At 45.5% G+C, this 19,194-nt stretch overlaps 1 protein-coding gene across 3 annotated transcripts in view; it reads right to left on the bottom strand.

The window, feature by feature from the left end:
* Positions 1–7,239, bottom strand: part of IMMP2L (inner mitochondrial membrane peptidase subunit 2) — an 858,080-nt gene extending 850,841 nt beyond the window's left edge. For all 3 annotated transcript variants that reach the window (XM_065423633.1, XM_065423634.1, XM_065423635.1), the window contains exon 1: positions 7,198–7,239. The gene's annotated coding sequence lies outside the window, so the exon portion shown is untranslated. The remainder of the gene's footprint in view (positions 1–7,197) is intronic.
* Between the last annotated feature and the right edge of the window lie 11,955 nt (positions 7,240–19,194).

The raw sequence follows: 19,194 nt of genomic DNA, 5'->3' as shown, positions 1-19,194 counted from the left end.
TACAGGAAAATCAACAGGAAAACCTTTAAAGTTATAACCTTGTCAAAGGAACAAGAACCCAAACTGGAGTTCTGGAAAAGCAAACAGATGAACATTATGATCTTTGAGACACCAGGCCAACTCTACAAAAAATATCACATTTCAGATCAAATCAACACAATGAACATTAGGCCTTGCCTGTCACTGATTCATTACTGAAAATACATTCACTAAAGGATCAATTCTTCTGCTAAAGTAACATCACTGTATCCCATCCATGCAAAGACTGTCTGTCAGACCCACACATTCAGAAAGTAAATGGATTGGGTTGTGACTACAGACTGGGAGGAATTCATTGCCTATTGCAAGCAACAAAGTAAGTTTGTATGTCCAGGACATGAATTTTACCCTGCTAGACAATCATCCATTTCTAAACAACAGGGTTTATCTTTGTGAGGGGGAAAACACAAGGAGAGAAAAAACAGAATTCCATGTGAAGGTTACTCTCAGACTAGTTACCCTTTTTCTATTCTGAACTGAGGTACTCAGATGTTTTAAGCACAGCAAACCATTCCCAAGCACACATACATGCCAGGAAGAAAAGGTATAGCAAATCAACTAATTTTCTGCAACCACTGAGCCATGAAAAATGAGCTATGTATAGTAACAGGATATTTTTATATATTATCTCTTTTTAAAAAAATAATCCATTTCAGCTTTCCATGCAAGTCAGAAAATTAATATCTTGTGCATGCACACTTACTGGTCAAGCAAAGTTCAGCTTTCTCAGGCTACAGGTTAGAATATTTTGGGCTAAGCTGAGATCTATTTCCAAAATATAGAAAAATGTATAGCTTTAAAGACAGAGTAAGATAAATCTCTGTGTAGTTAATGAATGCATTCATAGACATCACTTTAAGTTACTTCAATTTTAGAACAGGTTTAGATGAACAGCATGGCAGGTATGTCCTATCGCACATAATTTGATTGTTTTCATGTCATCCTTTAAGTTGATTCAAAACATACAAAATAGGTTAACAATTGGGCAAATGAATGTGAAGTGCCCACTGTAAATGCCAGCAGCTGCTGTGTTTTGGCTTCAGATAGACATTGTAAATGAGATGTTGCATCTCAACACATTAACTTTTTAAAATATATTTACATTAATGTATATAACAAACCTTTGATTTTTATCCACTCTTTACATGAATCTACTTCCCCTGTAAAACCACTTCTCCTGCCCCCACCTCTAAGTAGACTCCAAAAATTCAGCACTGTCACACAATTCACCATTACTCAAATTTAGGCAAATCCAAAACAAAACAAAAGCCAAATAGTGAATACTTCCCATTTACCTTTGCTTAAATAAAAATAAGTAAATATTCATGAAGCATAAATAATCCTTGTTAAAGAGAAAATGAAAGACTGCCATCTCAAAACATGAAAATCTCCAAATCAGACTTTTCCAGCACATTTTGCAACAAGGAACAAATCTTAGCATAACATGAGATAATATAACATGAGAGAGATGGGAAGTTTCTCAATTCTCCTGGGTTTATGGACAATTAATATTTGAGAAGATTAAAGCAAGCCTCTCTCCTGTGCAAGTGGCCTACAGGGATCAATGTTTATGATAATTTAATAACTTAGTAAATGTTGTTACATTTATTTTAAAAATTGTACCAAAGGAAGAAAACAATGAATGATGCTTAAGTTGGATGGCACTTTCCATTTTCAGAGCAGTTTACAAAAATTAACTAGTCCTCCCAGAACCTCTGTAATGAAGGAGTTGGGGTTTTTTAAATAATTTTTATCAACATTTTACAATGGGATAAACTTGAGGAATATACAAGACCAAAGACAGAATCAGAATAAACTCACTAAAACATATTTTTCATGCACCACGCAACAAGATATCAAGGTACAAATTATTACTATACATTATTTGTTAATGATGCCAAATTGGCTATCATACTATGGAACTCTGTGTTTCTGCAGATTAGTTTCTTAAGTCATAAGATTGTATCAAATTTTGATTTTTTTTTTTTAATATTTCCTTTACTGTGACTCATTAAATTTTACCCTTGAACATTAGAGGGCACTGTGAGACTGCAATAGCAACCGCAGTGCATTCTGCACAGCGGTATTTGCTGCCATATTGATTTTGAATCGGATATTCATGGCAAGATGCATGCTTTGCCAGTTGCCATAACCATTTCTTGACATTGAAGGATAAATGTACCTTGCTCAAGTCTAATAATTAGTAGTAAATATTCTTTGGGAAATGTATGATACTAACTTTGCAGAAAAACATATAAGAGAATTAAAGAGTCCAGAAGTTATTTTTCATTTGTAAATTGTAAATATGTTAGATGGACAGCAAGCATAACTTTCACAAAGCAAGATACATTATCCTACTTCATAACATGGGAGATGTCGTATTCTCCTTCATATCAAATAATCAGCATAACAGATCAGTGAGATGCCAGTTAAGAGTATTTGATCTTCTTGATGCAGATGGCAGAATTTTGTGCATTTTTTGTGGAAACATATATAACTGTTAGACCTACACAATTTTCCACATATTTTAGCTCCTCTAATGTGTATGCTAATTTATTCAAATCGACTGTATTTTCCTCAACTGATGGCACAGAATCTTTTTTAAAAATAAACCAATTGTAAAACAAAGAAATACATGTCTGTACATCCAAGAATATTTACTCTGCAATGACTGAAATGAAGCTGTTTGATAACTAATTAACAGGAAAGTTTCATTGTTCAATTTATCTAATCATTATAATTCCTAGTATGTATTCTGTGTAAATATATATTATCAATTAATTTAGTTCTTGTAGCATTTAGAAAATTGACTTTCAAATTTGATAAATTTATCCTCAATACAAAGGAAGCAATTGCTTAGAAACTAAAGACTCAGCCTGCCAAGTTTTCAAAAAGGGGGAGGGGGGAAGGGGAGAATCCAAACAGCCTCTATAAACAACATCAGTTAGTAGGGAAATGTAGTTTTCAGACACTAATTAGAACTGTCACTATGCTTAATAGGTCCTGAAGGATCTTATAATGCAATGATGTCCATTTGACATATTGAATTATCTTTTTAAGATGAAAACCCACTGTTGAACCAAAGACAAACTAGAAGATATGGATATTTCAGAAACCATTTGAAGCCTCTTGCACATTAACTCCAGGGTCCTTACCAAACATCCCAAATCAAAATTCCAATTTTGCTCAGAACAAAGGAGCTAGCTACTAGTTTTATCATTAAAAGACAATTTGAATATGAAGAGTTTAATTTTTTTTCTCATAACTATTTATACCACTATTTCTCAAACTTTTGTACTGGTGACCCCTTTCACATAGCAAGCCTCTCAATGCGACCCCCCCTTATAAATTAAAAACACCTTTTTATATATTTAACACCATTATAAATGCTGGATGCAAAGGCTGACAGCTCGTGACCCCCCATGTAATAACCTCGCGACCCCTTGAGGGGTCCCAATCCCCAGTTTGAGAACCCCTGGTTTATATACTATACAATGCTTAACATAGAGCTGGATATTTCTCACTTCTGCATACAATATATAGTAATTTCTCCAACAGAATATTGTAAATTTCTGTAAATAGCCACATAAAAATTATGCAAAATGATTTAACATTTAAAAATTGAGTAAAATAACTTAAAAGATTGAAAATCTGACAATAATGGTAGTAGGTATGTTGTTTAGTTTTAAAGAATTACAGATGCTGGATGCAGGCTGGAGCAGCAAAGCTAATTCCAAAGCCTCTCAGATCAATCATTCTGCTATTTTATTCTGAAAATCCCTGTGAGGTTTCTTCTTTTCTTATTTTGCAAGCCTCTTTTATTCAAAGTCTAATTGCTATTTTTCTTTTCACATTCTAACTGTACAATGTTACGTTTGTAAAATTTACTGCAGAGGAAACGAAAAATTACGAATAATTTATGCCACCACTACACCGAGGGACTGGCCCTCAACTCATGTAAACTGTCATAGGCCTATTACAATATATAGAGCAGCTGAGGATCTGCCCCCTTGTGTGCTTTGTTATTGCAGTAGCAAGAGAAGTATGCTTTGAAACTTTGTCACAGGCAACAATAAAAGGACTGAAGAATGTCATTACATGCACCTACATGGATCCTCCAGAAACAAAGGGTCTAAGGTTGAGTGAAACTCTCAAGGAAATAATAATAAGATGGGTGAACTAGAGTGCCTCGTATTAAATGAAGATATTGATATAATAGGCATCTCAGAAACTTGGTGGAATGAGGATAATCAATGGGACGTAATAATACAGGGTACAAAATATATCGGAAGGACAGAACAGGTCGTGCTGGTGGGGGAGTGGCACTATATTTGAAAGAAAGCATAGAATCAAATGAAGTAAAAATCTTAAATGAATCAAATTGTACCATAGAATCCCTATGGATAGTAATTCCATACTGGAATAATAAAAATATAGCAGTAGGGATATATTACTGACCACCTGACCAGGATGGTGATAGTGACTGTGAAAAGCTCAAAGAAATTAGAGAGACTATTAAAATAAAAAAATCAATAAAATGGAAAATACCATAGCAGCCCAACTCTGTAGCATTTAGTTTCAGAAAGGAGAACTACACAAAAAGACGAGGTTAGTTAAACAGAAATTAAAAGGTACAGCACAAAAAGTGATATCCCTGCAAGCTGCATGGAAACTTTTTAAAGACACCATAACAGAGGCTCAACTTAAATGTATACCCTAAATTAAAAAACATAATAAGAGAACCAAAAAAGTTCCACCATGGCTAAACAACAAAGTAAAAGCAGTGAGAGGCAAAAAGGAATCCTTTCAAAGGTGGAAGTTAAATCCTAGTGAGTAAAGTAGAAAGAAGCATAAACTCTAGCAAATTAGGTCTAAAAATATAATTAGGAAGGCAAAAAAAGGATTTGAAGAACTGCTAGCCAAAGACTCAAAAAGTAATAGCAAAAAAAAATTTTTAAGTACATCAGAAGCAGGAAGCCTGCTAAACATCCAGTGGGGTCACTGGATGATCGAGATGCTAAAGGAGCACTCAAGGATGATAAGGCCATTGCGGAGAATCTAAATGAATTCTTTGCGTCGGTCTTCACAGCTGAGGATGTGAGGGAGATTCCCAAATCTGAGCCATTCTTTTTAGGTGACAAATCTGAGGAACTGTCCCAGATTGAGGTGTCCGTAGAGGAGGTTTTGGAACAAATTGATAAACTAAACAGTAATAAATCACCAGGACCAGATGGTGTTCACCAAGAGTTCTGAAGGAATTCAAATGTGAAACTGCAGAACTACTAACTGTAGTCTGTAACCTATCATTTAAATCAGCTTCTGCACCAAATGACTGAAGGATAGCTAATTTGACATCAATTTTTAAAAATGGCTCCAGAGGTTATCCCAGCAATTGCAGGTCGGTAAGCCTGACTTCAGTACCGGGCAAACTGAAGAACAAAATTGTCAGACACATAGATGAACATAATTTGTTGGGGAATAGTCACAGGAGCCCCTTGTTAAAACATCCCCATCATGAAGGCCATTTTCCAATTAAAATAATGCTATTTCTGTATTGTTCCTCTAATGGTGGGTATTCTTAATGCTGCCTCCTCTACAGGTGGCAACTGTTCTGTCAGACTCCACTGCTCTAATCAATGTGTCTCACTGAACCATAGCAAACAGAAGGATACCTCAACATGACAGCATCTGGTCTCTTGCTTGCTCTTTCTTCCTTTCCCCTCCAACTCTGGCTTTAAACACTTACTGGATTTTTTTTTTGAGAGAGAGAGAGAGAGAAGTCAAACACAAAGAAGGAATCCTAACAGGGTAAGTGGCAGAGAAACTCAAAGGATGGGAGGGGTCCTGCTGTGACATAACAGCTACTAGAGACTTGCTCCTGTCAGCAAGGAGGGGGAGTCAGATTAGTGGCCGGGTTGTTTTTAAATATATAGAACAATTCTGAAGTTCTCCCAGGGTTTTGTACCCTTTGGGATGTATTCTTAAAAATCCCACTTACGGGACTTGCTATGAATTGGCTGTATACTCCAACAGGCTGCAACAACACCACAACATGCTGGCAAGAAAGGAGGGGACCAGCACAAAAATGACCTCTCAAACAGGAGCAGTTTATCAGGGGTTCTCAAAGTGGGGGTCACAAGGTTATGTGGGGGGGTCGCAAGCTGTCAGCGTCCACTCTAAACCCTGCTTTGCCTCCAGCATTTATAATGGTGTTAAACATATTTAAAAGTGTTTTTAATTTATAAAGGGGTTCGCACTCAGAGGCTTGCTATGTGAAAGGGGTCACCAGTACAAAATTTGAGGACCACTGCAGTATATCGAAGATCACAGGCAACATGCCACTCCGACCGCTACTGTTTGATACACTGTAGCACCTGTGTTTCTGCCAGTGATTAGGATGAGCTGAGTCTCACCACCTGTAGTCGGATACTTTGAAGACTCGCCTCCTCGTGAAGGTGTCTCCAGACCAGACAGGCCGCGCTCTCCCAACGTTCGCGGCAGACTAAACTTTCTGATAGGCTGTACAGGAGAAGAGGCCAATTTTGCTCTGGTTGGACTCGGTCCTTAAGAAATTCTCCCGTGGCGTGTAGGTGGGAAATCACATAATAAAACTATTTGTCAAGACAATTTATTTCCAGGTCACCTTCTAAGCAGCGCTCTCGGTTCGTTACCCTCCCCCGCTGCCAGTAACGTGTAAGCGTGACGCTGGGGTTGTTATTTCAAGGCGCTTGCTAGTACCTAGGAGCGAGGGTGGGGGCCGTTGGGCTACAGCCGCTCCCGGGTTTCCGCCACGGGACAACGCCGACCCCCGCCGCGGCGAGCGCTCGAACGGAGCGAGCACCGCGCCTAGCCAAGGCGCTGTGAGCGCAGCTGAGGAGAGGGAGCAGCTTTCCCCGGTTATTACTATAGCCGCAGCGCCACGCACCTCGCGGCCTCCTCCCCCTTGGGGCCCTTCCCCCACCGAATGTTCCCACCCGAAAGCCCCCTCGGGAACTCCGCTCCTTCCCCGCCTGTCTAAAGGAACAAACAGCTCCCTCCGTGGCCGGCTTCCTGACTCCATCCCCCCCCCACTATGCGCGCCGCTGGCGGCCCAGAGTGTTCTGATCTCTCCCGGCTGCCGTCGCTTTCTTCGCCCGCCCGCCGCGCGGCGCTACTTACCGCAAGTTTTCAGCGCTCCCAGTTTGAACGAGCCACTGACGCGAGCTGCGGGGACGCGCTCGTTACGTGCGCGTGACACGTGTCCTCCAGAGGGGTGGGGCCGCAGGGTTGGTGAACCGGCTATCCTCACTCACGTGACCAGCACTGCGGTGCAGGTGCTGTATCGCGCAGTAGCTGGAGAGGAGCGAGGTGTAGAAGCCCCTCAGCACAGGATGGGGACAGAGGGCAGTCCCCACCTTCAGCCTGGACAACAGGCCCCAGCTAACTCTGCAACCTGGGGCCTGCCAGCCCCACAGTTCCCCCTCCCCCCCGCAACAGGAAACCTGCTGCAGCCAGCAGGCTCCTGGCCAGCGCAGCCAGGAAAATGCATGGCAGTGTAAGCAGAGGCTTGTTTATCCTGCCACACGCTTTGGCTCATGCTGTAGCAAACAGGACAGGCCCTTGCACTGCAGCATACACCTGTGAAAAATATTTGGCTACAGGGGCTTTCGCTGACCTTGTCATTCAATTCCCATAACAGAGTGTTCATATAGAATGCTCTCCTCATGTGCCTGTCCCCCACACCTGACAATGCCGTAGCGTGGCCAGCTGGCCAAACAGTTCAGACTTACTATGAAGCAGAATTCGGGGTGGGTGGGTGTGGCAAGGGACCCAGCATGCAGCCAGAGCTTTCTATGTGTGCATGTTACTGAGCTATTAGTGGTGGAGCGAATCACCACTGGCACTGCTCCTTTCCACATTTCAAAGGTATTAACCTTTTTGCAGGTGGCTCAGATCAAATTGTAAGTCTTGGCCTCTTACCAGTAGTAGTGTATGACACCTTTGTTATAAGTTGTCACCAATTTTTTTAATATAGTAAATAGTGCTTTTCTTCAGTAAACCTCCAAACACTTTGCAAAGGAGTTAAGTATCATCCACATTTTACAGTTGTGGAAGGGAATGAACAGATAAATGGGTTGCTGGGAATAAAACCCAGGCACTAGAGGCGTGTGCAAGGGGGGACAAGCAATGGCATAGCCCCCCCCCCCAATCAGTGGGGGTACAGAACTCCACCAGGATGAGGAGCGTGAGCTCCAGACAGACTGGGGTGGGAGATGACAGCTCCTCCAGCCCTGAGGATGGGGGGGCCACAGGGGAAGAGAGACAGCTCCTCTGGCTGAGGGACACAGAAAGTTTCCCTCCAAAAGCAGCCAAATTTTTATTCCTGTGTACACCCCTGCCAGGTAGTGGCAGTACTTGGAATAAAACCCAGGTCTCCAGCGTCCTCATCTAGTGTTCCTAGGGTTACCACATGGCTAGTATTTGACCTGCCTGGGTTTTTTTTTATTGATTTGCCAGTTGCCTGAGAAATAATCTGCCAGGATATTTTTATGTGGGTCTAAAGATTTGCATTACTATCACAACACACTGGGATATCTAATATTAAAAGTTTCTATGTCCATCTAAAGGTGCTGCAGTGTTCCTTCCCACTGCTGCAATTTAAGCAATAACAGATCAAAACTGTTGAAAATACAGCAGCTGTCTGCCCACCAACACGCAAGTGCACCACGTGTGTGTGCGCGCGCAACAGGATTCTGAGTCACAGGAGAGTGAGGAGACTTGTGATGTTAATGTTAGCAATCTTATCTATATGTGTTATCTCTCTAGATACTACAAGTGGCGGTTAAAGCTGGGGGTTGGTGGGTTTCCAGAGTTGCCTTGTGGTTGGGGCTGCAGCAGGCTTGCCTTGGGGGGGGGTGCCTTTTTTTTTTTTTTTTTTTTGCATTTCAAAGGTGGTAACCCTACATGTTACATCCAGTAGGTCAGCAACTCTCAACTAGGGGTCAGCATCCCTCCGGGGTGCCATGAGCAGGTTTCAGACAATCCGCCAAAATAAACCAGAGAGCAGGGCCAGCATTAGACTCACTAGGGCCCAAGGCAGAAAGCCAAAGCCTGAGCCCCACTGCCTGGGACTGGAGCTGAAGCCAAAGCCTGAGCCTGAGCCCTACCCAAGTAACTCTGCTTTGTGGGGTCCCTTGTGGCGTGGGGTCCCGGGCAATTGCCCTGCTTGCTACCCCCCAATGCCTGCCCTGGATTTTAATCTACTGGATATGCAGAAAAACAATTGTTGGGGCACAGGTGGGCCATGAAGTTTTTATAGCATGTTGGGGGGGCCTCAGAACCAAAAAGGTTGAGAGCCTCTGCAGTAGGCTACACTGCCTCCCCTATTTCAACATTGTTTCTATTAAATAGCTGATTCAGTACCGTGAACTGCCTGAATTGTCAGAGAATGAGGAAGACCTAAGCAACATACATTATACCTAAATATGGATAGATATAGATATATATGCTAAAAATGAAGTGTGAGCACAGTTACTGCAGAAGGTACTGATCCTCCCCCCACTTCCACAGCAGGAGAGCTGTCCATTAAAGAACCGCTGGAAGCTTTAAAATATAAAATGCAAGCCTCTCTGGAAAGCAAATTTTAAATTCTTGATAATAAAGTGAAACCTTTTGTTTCATTTACCGTGTGCTGGATAACATATTTCTAAAACTAAACCGGTTCTTTATTAAGAGAACTAGTTATAGCAGGGATCGGCAGCCTTTGGCACACAACCTGTTAGGGAAATCCGCTGGCAGGTTGGGACGGTTTGTTTACCTGCAGCGTCCGCAGGTTCGACCGATCGCAGCCCCCACTAGCTGCGTTCGCCGTTCCAGGCCAATGGGGGCTGTGGGAAGCAACGCGGGCTGAGAGATGTGCTGGACGCTGCTTCCCGCAGCCCCTATTGGCCTGAAATGGTGAACCGCAGCCAGTGGGAGCTGCGATCGGCCAAACCTGCGGACGCTGCAGGTAAACAAACGTCCTGGCCTGCCAGAAGATTTCCCTGATGGGTCGCGTGCCAAAGGTTGCCGATCCGTGAGTTATAGAGATGCTACAACTGCAGTTAGCATTCAAGCCAGGCGCACAGAGACAAGCTCCCTGGTGCATCCTCCAAACTCTTCCCTCTTACAGTCTGCCCTGCTCCCTCCCATTTCCATGCTGGTTGCTATATCTTTCCTTTCAACAATTACTGTGTTTTTTATGCAAACATTTGGTGACATGCCCACTGTAGGGACATGACTTTATTGCCAGCCCCTTGCTGTCTGCTAGGTCTCAGAGTCTTTCAAATATGCTGGTCTTTGAAGCAGTCTCTTACTTCTTGTTTGTGTTATGACTACTGGTGGGGAAGTTGCATCCACCCTATTGCTGTCTTCATTCTGTTAGATGGTGTCCTGTTGGTTCTCTTTATTGCTCTTGAGCCACATTTTTTCTGACTCTCCTACATCAGGCCAAATGATGGCTGAGGCTTTTTCTAAGTCCTCCTAGCCTTGGCCTTGTCTGAGTATATCAGCTGTCTGCCAGTAGTACACCATTGTCCTCAGTTTCCTCTCCGGAGACTGTAGCTTAGCTGTCCGGAGACTGTAGCTTAGCTACCTCATATGACCTGTGTCCAACTTTAGTTTGGACTGTTGCCTTTTGCCATTTCTTTGTGTGGCTATTTGATGGTTGGACCCAGACCTGTTCATCTGTGCATAGAAGCCTCAGATCCTTGGCTCCTTTATTGTAGCGGGCTGCCTGCCTAGCTTGGCATTATCTTAACTGTTTCTGTACCCTGTCCATTGTCAGGTAGGGATCCTTTCCTCTGTCTGTTTTCCTTTGTCATCAGTCTCTTGCCTGTCTTTACTGCTGACTCTGCCTTCTCAGTGCTTGTGGGTACCCAAGGGAAGATATCTTGTGTTCAAGTTTCCATTTAGTACTGAACCATTTTAATTCTGCTGTGATGTACTGTGGCCTATTATCTGCACATAGCATGTCAGTTATGGCTAAGGCTACCTTTTAGTCACGGGTATTTTTAGTAAAAGTCATGGACAGGTCACGGGCAGTAAACAAAAATTCACAGCCTGTGCCCAGTCCATGACTTGTGCTATATACCCCTAAGTAAATCTTGGGGGGGGGGCAGCCCGGGGGTGCCGCAGGTGCTCAGGGGGGCAGCCCAGAGGCATCGTGGGTACTGGAGGGAGACCTGGGGGGCACTGCGGGTTCGGGGGTGCAGCGGCACGCAGCCTGGGACCCCTGCTGGTGCTGGGGCAGGGGGGAGGGTTGGCAGGGCTGATAGGCTCCCTACCTGGCTCCGTACCTCCCCGGAAGCTGCAACATCCCCTCCCTCAGCTCCTAGGAAGCAGTTGGGTGCCCAGACAGCAAATGTGAAAAATCTGGACAGAGGTGGGGGATAATAGGAGCCTATATAAGAAAAAGACCCAAAAATCGGGACTGTCCCTATAAAACCAGAACATCTGGTCACCCTAGGCAGAGGCGTGGCCAGGCAGCTCTGCCTCTGGTTGCAGGCACCACCCCTGCAGCTTCCATTGGCCGCGGTTCCTAACCAATGGGAGCTGCAGAGCCAGCACTCAGGGCGGAGGCAGCACACAGAGCTGCCTGGCCACGCCTCCACCTAGGAGCTGAGGGAGGGGGATGTTGCCACTTCTGGTGATCCCCCCAATCAGTGTTCCCTCTAATTTTTCCCACCTATGTGCAGAATGAATTTTGTTATGTGCACCAATATGGAGGATGTTTTGGAATTAATTGATAAACTTAACAGTAACAAGTCACCAAGACCAGAGGGCATTCACCCAAGAGTTCTGAAAAAACTCAAATGTGAAATTGTGGAACTATTAACTATGGTTTGTAACCTGTCCTTTAAATCCGCTTCTGTATTCAATGACTGGAAGATAGCTAATGTAATGCCAATATTTAAAAAGGGCTCTAGAGGTGATCCCGGTAATTACAGACCGGTAAGTCTAACGTCAGTACCGGGCAAATTAGTTTAAACAATAGTAAAAAATAAAATTGTCAGACATATAGAAGAACATAAATTGGGCAAAAGTCAACATGGTTTCTGTAAAGGGAAATCATGTCTTACTAATCTATTAGAGTTCTTTGAAGGGATCAACAAATGTGTGGTCAAGGGGGATCCAGTGGACATAATGTACTTAGATTTCCAGAAAGCCTTTGACAAGGTCCCTCACCAAAGGCTCTTACGTAAATTAAGTTGTCATGGTGTTGAGTCTGAACTTTTGATGAGCTTAAACTTAACCCAGACTTGATGTCTCTGTCTGAACTTTTAATCAAAGCTCTGACCTGCGAACTACTCATGACACCCCCTTCCCCTTAAGTAGCCATCTCCCCTTTTGTCTTTTTGAATCTACATTTTAACCTGTTTTATCCTGTAGAATCTTGATTGATTATGCATGACCATTATGATCTGTTAATCACTTTGTTTACTTCTGTGTATAAATATTGATGCTCACCCCTAATAAACTTGCCACATTACTCTGAAGCCTTTTAAGCTAAGGATAGTGTGAGCCCGTTGATCAACGAATTGGTGTCTGGTCTCTGACAGATTGTGAGCCCATACCAACTCCGCACGAACTCGGGTGCTGGAGAGGTGAGTAAGGACTTGCTTTTTACCTAACAATTTGGGGGCTCGTCCGGGATTTCCTTCTGGTGCGGTGCCTCTGTCCAGTGGTCAGACCACTCATATACGAATTGGCAGGCGCCACAGGAGATTTCTCCCAGCCAATTCAATATTGAGGGGTCGTGTACTGGACAGCAGGATAAACGCCAGTTGGAGGGCTCCTGTCAGACACCATGGGTCAAGGGACTAGCGTGCCTCTTGAGAGTCCGTTGGGGATTGTAAATAAGTTATGGAACGAAGGGAAACTCCCAGTACAGACAGGAATGTCTAGGAGGAAGTTGTACACACTGTGTGTAAGGAATTGGACTGGGTATACCGCGGTATTGGCCGACCCGGAGATGAGGTGGCCTTCGTATGGCTCTTTCGAACAGGCTGCCTTAAGAGGAGTAAGGAGCCAGATCGAAAAAGACCATCCGGGACAGTTATGTTACTGGTTTTGTTGGGACACAGCAGCAGAGCTGTGGAAATCTTTAAAAATTATGGCAGTCAGGTACTCTCCCGAGAGTGAACCCCCTCCATGTTATTTCAATGAAGGGTGTAAACCACGGCGTGTTTTGACTCGTCAGTTGGTCCCCACTGCACCTGCCCCTATTCCTCCGCAGGGGGACTCTCTCCAGGGCGCAGAGGGGAATCTGCAGGACTCCAGATCGGAATCTCTGCAGAGGGATAAGGGGGAAATGAAAGGGCACACCTCGGGAGGAGTAATTACTAGGCAAAAGATCAAGCAGATGCAGCAGGTTGCATACCCCTCCCCTGAGGATAGCCCAGAGGCTGCCTCCGCCAAACCTTTTGTGAGTAATAAAGGTGTAAGTAGAGAAATGCCTTTACAGGTGCACGACCAACCTTTTGTGGACAATAATGGCCAGTTACAACATACTAATATTGTGGAATATAAAGGATGGCTAGAATGGGACTTGAAAGAGTGGGGACGGTTGTCAGGGTCCTTTGGGGAAAATCCCCGAAAGATCACAGAACTTTTAGAAAGATTGTTTTCAAGTCATAATCCTACTTATACGGATGTAGATCAGTTGTTAAGTAGAGTTTTGACCGAAGAGGAACGTAGTAGATTGTGGATGGCAGAAAGAACATGGGGGGATAGCGATGCGATTAATACTACTTGGATGGATAGGCGGGATCAAGCCGCTGGCTGGAATCCCCTAGACTGGAGTCAGCCAAGGCTGACTCAGTTGCGAACAGATCGAGAGCAATTGTTAGAAAGACTCAAAGAAATGGCTCGCCGCTCGCCTAATCAGGCTAAGTTCATGCAGATTCGGCAGGAATCTGATGAGCCACCCAGAAAGTTCTGGTCGAGGCTATTGAAGGGGGCCCGAATGTTCACTCAGATGGATCCTGAGAAAAAAGCAGACCACCCTACTCTTATTTCATTTTTTGTGAATCAGTCAGTGCCCCCTGTAAGGAATTATTTCTTAAAGTTTCGCCCTGGTTGGGGAGGTGAGTCAGTCACTTCAGTGTTGGACGTAGCTGATTTTGCATGGGAGAAAGAAAGGGAAAGTAGTAAAAAGAAAGAGAAAAAGGAAGAATATAAGTTGATGGCTTTAGCTTTTCGCGGCGGTGTTCGAGGCAGAGGCCGTGGCCGTGGCAGGGGATTTCAGGGTGCTCGGGGAAGAGGGTCCTGGCAACCCCAGCCACCAGGAAATTGTTTTCAGTGCGGACAGCCCGGTCACTTTAAACGTGAATGCCCCTGGGGACACCCAGAGGGTCCGGTCGCATCCGCAGATACTTACACCAGGAACGAATACACCCCTGCACCACCAGCTCAGCCCGTTCCCCAGGCCTGGATCAACTACGGGCAACAGCAGCAGCTGCAGCAAACTCAGCCTCCTCAATGACGGTACCCCGGGGGCGAAGGCAAACAATGTGATGGTCTTATTTCCTTAATGTCTTTAGCCGGCTCCTTCCTCACTTTCTCCCCTCCCAGCAAAGAGCCTCGTCTAACCCTTTCAGTCCAAGGACTGCCTGTCTCCTTCCTCATTAATACTGGAGCTACTTTCTCTCTTTTAAATCATGCCCCCTCTCCCTGGCTATCCTCTGAGGTTAAAACTGCAACTGGGGTGGAGGGCAACCCACAGTCTCTGGGACTCACTTTGCCTCTAAATGTTATTTATGCTGATAAATGTTTTTCTCACCGTTTTCTTTTTTCCCCAGCTTGTCCGATCCCTTTGATGGGCCGGGATTTACTCTGTAAGCTTGAGGCTACTTTAACCTGCACTCCTGAAGGGGTAGGATTATTGATGACAGTGTTAGGAGATTCGGCCCCAACTCAGGGTAATTGGAAACCCCCCCCCCCCTCTCTCTCCCCTGACCTCACTGACTTGCCTTTAACCCTCTGGGGAATTTCTGACACTGATGTTGGCCTGCTCCTTTCAGCAGAGCCAGTAAGGATTCAAGTAAAGCCCTCCTTAACCCCCCCGTCAGTCCCTCAATACCCCCTGTCGCTGAAAGCCCGGGAGGGCATCCGCCCCATTATCGAGGGCTTCATTGCACAAAAGCTAGTCCGCCCTCAGCGCACTCCCTGTAACACCCCTATACTGCCTGTTAAAAAGCCTCCTAAAAAGGATGGAGACCCTATTCGTTGGCGCTTTGTACAGGATCTACGGGTTGTTAATCAGTATGTGGTCCCTCTTCATGCAGTAGTTCCTGATCCAGCTACTATCATCAGCCAAATCCCCTGGGATGCTGAGTGGTTCACTGTTATTGACTTAAAATCAGCCTTTTTCAGCATTCCTGTGCACCCAGACTCTCAGTATCTCTTTGGTTTCACCTGGAAGGGACAAAGTTATGTCTGGCAACGACTTCCTCAAGGATATAGAGACAGCCCCACGATTTTCAGCCAATGCCTCCGCCACAACTTGGAAGGCTTCACCAGTCCGCAGGGATCCACGTTAGTCCTATACGTAAATGACATCCTATTAGGTAACCGCGAAGAAGCTGCCCTCCGCATCGATGGTAAGGCACTTTTATTATACCTACACACCAGAGGCCACAGGGTAGACCCTAACAAGATTCAGTGGGTCTCACAGAAGGTCCGATATCTGGGCTTCCTGTTAACCCCAGAGGGGAAACAAATGGACCCAGTCCGCATAAAGACTATCCAAAACTGCCCTCTGCCAAACACCAAGAAACAACTTCGAGGTTTCTTAGGATTAATTGGCTTCTGTCGCCCCTGGTTGCCGTCCTGCGGGGAGTTAAGCAAACCGCTCCACCGACTCACTGCTAACCTTGCTCCTGACCCTTTGCAGTGGTCCCCAGACACGATCCAAGCCTTTCAGTTACTCAAGAACAGTGTGGCCTCCTCCATGTCTCTCCGCCCCCCCCAATTACAGCAAACCCTTTCACTTTTTTTGTCCACGAGAGGGGCGGAATTGCTAGTGGCGTCCTTACCCAGCTGAGCGGGCCCCACCATTTCCCGCTTGCTTTTTACTCTCAGCAGATCGACCCTGTCGCTCAGGGAACCCCATCCTGCACCCGGACTCTGGCAGCAGCTGCCCTGCTGATCACAAAGGCAAAAAGCCTGACCCTGGGTCATTTTACCATGGTTTGGACCTCTCATGCCTTGTCAGCCCTTCTGCGTAGGGGCACAACCCAAGTCTTTTCGGCCCATCGTCAGCAACAGCTAGAGGCCGAACTCTTAGAAGACACTAACCTAATTTTTGAAAGGTGTGGGCCCCTTAATCCAGCTACCTTGCTTCCTGACCTGCCAGTCCTCCAGGATCAGCACGACTGTGTGGAAGTAGTTTATAGCATCTTACAGATAAGGGACAACCTGTTTGACGTGCCACTGAACAACCCTGATTGCATCCTCTTCTTGGACGGAAGCTCCTTCTATGTTAATGGCAAGCGTTTCACCGGTTATGCAGTCACCTCTGAATGGGACATTCAAGAGGCCGCCTCACTGCCAGGCAACTGGGGAGCCCAAGCCGCCAAACTCTATGCCCTGGCCCGAGCTTGCCAGTTGGCCGCTGGTAAGACCGTTACCATTTTTACTGATAGCAAGTATGCTTTTGGAGTTGTGCATTGTCACATCCACCTCTGGAAGTTTCGAGGTTTCCAGACAGCTGCCGGAAAACCCATTCAGCACCTCCCCCTCATCCACAAGCTTTTGAATGCCCTCCAAGAACCCTCGGTCCTGGCTGTAGTTCACTGCTGGGCCCATACTAAAAATAATAGCCCCGTCACCCGTGGGAATGCCTTGGCTGACGCCTCCGCCAAGACGGCTGCCGTCTTACCCTTAGCCATGCCCACGTTGGCTATTGCAGCCTCCTCCTTTACTCCACCGCACCCCGTACCAGTACCCGCTGCTGAACTACAGTCGTGGGAGAGCCTTGGAGCCACTCTGGTCAAAGGGACCTGGCTTATGCCGGATGGCCGAGCCTGCCTCCCTCGCTCCACATACCCCGTGGCAGTTCGCTGGCACCATGATAAGGGGGGTCACTACGGCACGCACGCCCTTGTGGACACCATCGCTCGCTTTTGGTATGCTCCAGGCATTCAACCCTACTGCCTGTCAATAGTGAAAGCATGCAGCACATGTCAGCGTAATGGACCTGCTCCGCCTCTTAACAAAATTAAGGGTGGAAGACCTCCGCCTGCTGCTCCATTTCAACATCTTCAAATTGACTTTGCAGATATGCCAAAGGCTTTTGGAAAAAAGCACCTCCTTGTTTTGGTTTGCCCTCTGACTTCATGGGTCGAAGCTTTTCCTACTGCTAATTGTACTGCTGCCACAGTGGCGAAGATTCTCCTTAGAAACATTGTACCCCGTTTTGGCATCCCTCTCGTGCTTGACTCAGATCACGGACCCCACTTTACTGGTCATGTCCTTGGCCGTTTAGAACAAGGACTGGGCATTTCACACTCCTTTCATACACCCTACCACCCCCAGTCTAGCGGAAAAGTTAAGCGTATGAATAGAAAGCTTAAGTTTACATTGGCTAAATACTGTCAGGAAACAGGGTTAAAGTGGCCTCAGGTACTTCCCTTGGTCCTGTTTCACCTTCGTACTCGCCCAACCCGTGTATTGGAATTATCCCCCTTTGAACTGCTCTATGGACACCCCCCTTTCAAAGGCGGGGCGCTACCACGTGCTGATGTTTCACTATTGGGAGGGGATCATATAACCGCGTGCCAGTTTCTCTCCCTACAGGCTCGCCTCCGTACCCTTTGGAAAGCCTCGCAGTTTTCCCAGACCGTGCCGCTGAAAGAACAGATCCACCCGTTCCAACCAGGGGACTTCGTCTGGGCCAAAAAGTTCGTTCGTGGCGACACCCTCCAGCCAAGGTTTACTGGACCCCACCAGGTTCTTTTAACAACCCAGACTGCAGTGTTCCTGGAAGGACGCAAATCCTGGATCCACCACTCCCACGTCAAGCCAGCCGTAGTGGACCACAGTGACGGACCAGCAGCTCTTGCCACCACTGAGGACACTGCCTCCGACCAGTGGACCAGCTTACCTCTTTCAGACATCAGACTTAAATTGACTCGGCAAAAATGAGAGGACCTTTTATTCTGACAACTGTATGTTTTTTATTATGCCTTTTTAGTTTATTTTCTGCTTATAAAAATAATGCTTTTATTAGATATTCCCACGAGGTTAAAACTCGTATTTTAGGAAATAAAAGTAATTGCTGGGTATGTACTCAATTTCCAGTAAATGCAGAACAGGGACTCCCCTTCACACCCATTCCCCTGACCACTGCTAATATGACTTGGATGCCACCGGCTAGAGAAAAAAATCCAGTCCAACACAATCTTACATGGGACAAAACAGGAGTGCCAATTAACAGATATCTCAGGGTAACCAATCAGACAGGATCACTGTGTTTTGTTAAAGAAAAGGGGTCAACTTTTGTGGAAACAAGTAAATGCAACATGTATTTTAATGGCACCGCCTTTAGTAAAAATCTTGGCTTCAAGCCTTGCGCATCCCACTTATCCCATATGTGGATCCCTCACCCCGATCCAACTTTTTCATGGGTGGGCAAGCCTTCAGAGTCAGCTTTTAAGAAGCCCTGCTCAGATCACAAGGGTGTCCAACTAATTGCTAAGGGATATACGATTGCCTTCTACAACTGCTCAAGCAGTACTACACTGCCCTTTGAAAACACCACTACCAAATTGTGCCTCTGCAGTTCGCACAACGACCCCTCTGCATTACCAGGGGAACAGTGGTCCAACGGGTGGTGGGTTACCTCCTACTTTGAGCAATGGAATACCCAAAACGCATTGTATGGAACATACTGGGTGTGCGGGCCCAAAGCTTATTACTTTCTCTCCCCTGATTGGGCAGGGTCATGTTATTTAGCGTGGCTAACACTGCCTTCTCGCATCTCCCTCACTCCCCCTCATTTTCCCCACGTTCGTAACATCCGTGAAACCTTCAGAGATATTAATATCCGTGATGGTTTGTCGTGGCAGCGGTGGGCTGGTCTCATTAGCTTAAGGGGTGGTGTCATCCGTCTACAGGGACTACTAGAATCTTTAA

Source organism: Emys orbicularis, chromosome 1, assembly GCF_028017835.1.
Source record: "Emys orbicularis isolate rEmyOrb1 chromosome 1, rEmyOrb1.hap1, whole genome shotgun sequence".
Lineage (NCBI taxonomy): Eukaryota > Metazoa > Chordata > Testudines > Emydidae > Emys > Emys orbicularis.
Note: the sequence above shows the minus strand (reverse complement) of the source record. Positions and strands in the feature narration are given on the sequence as shown.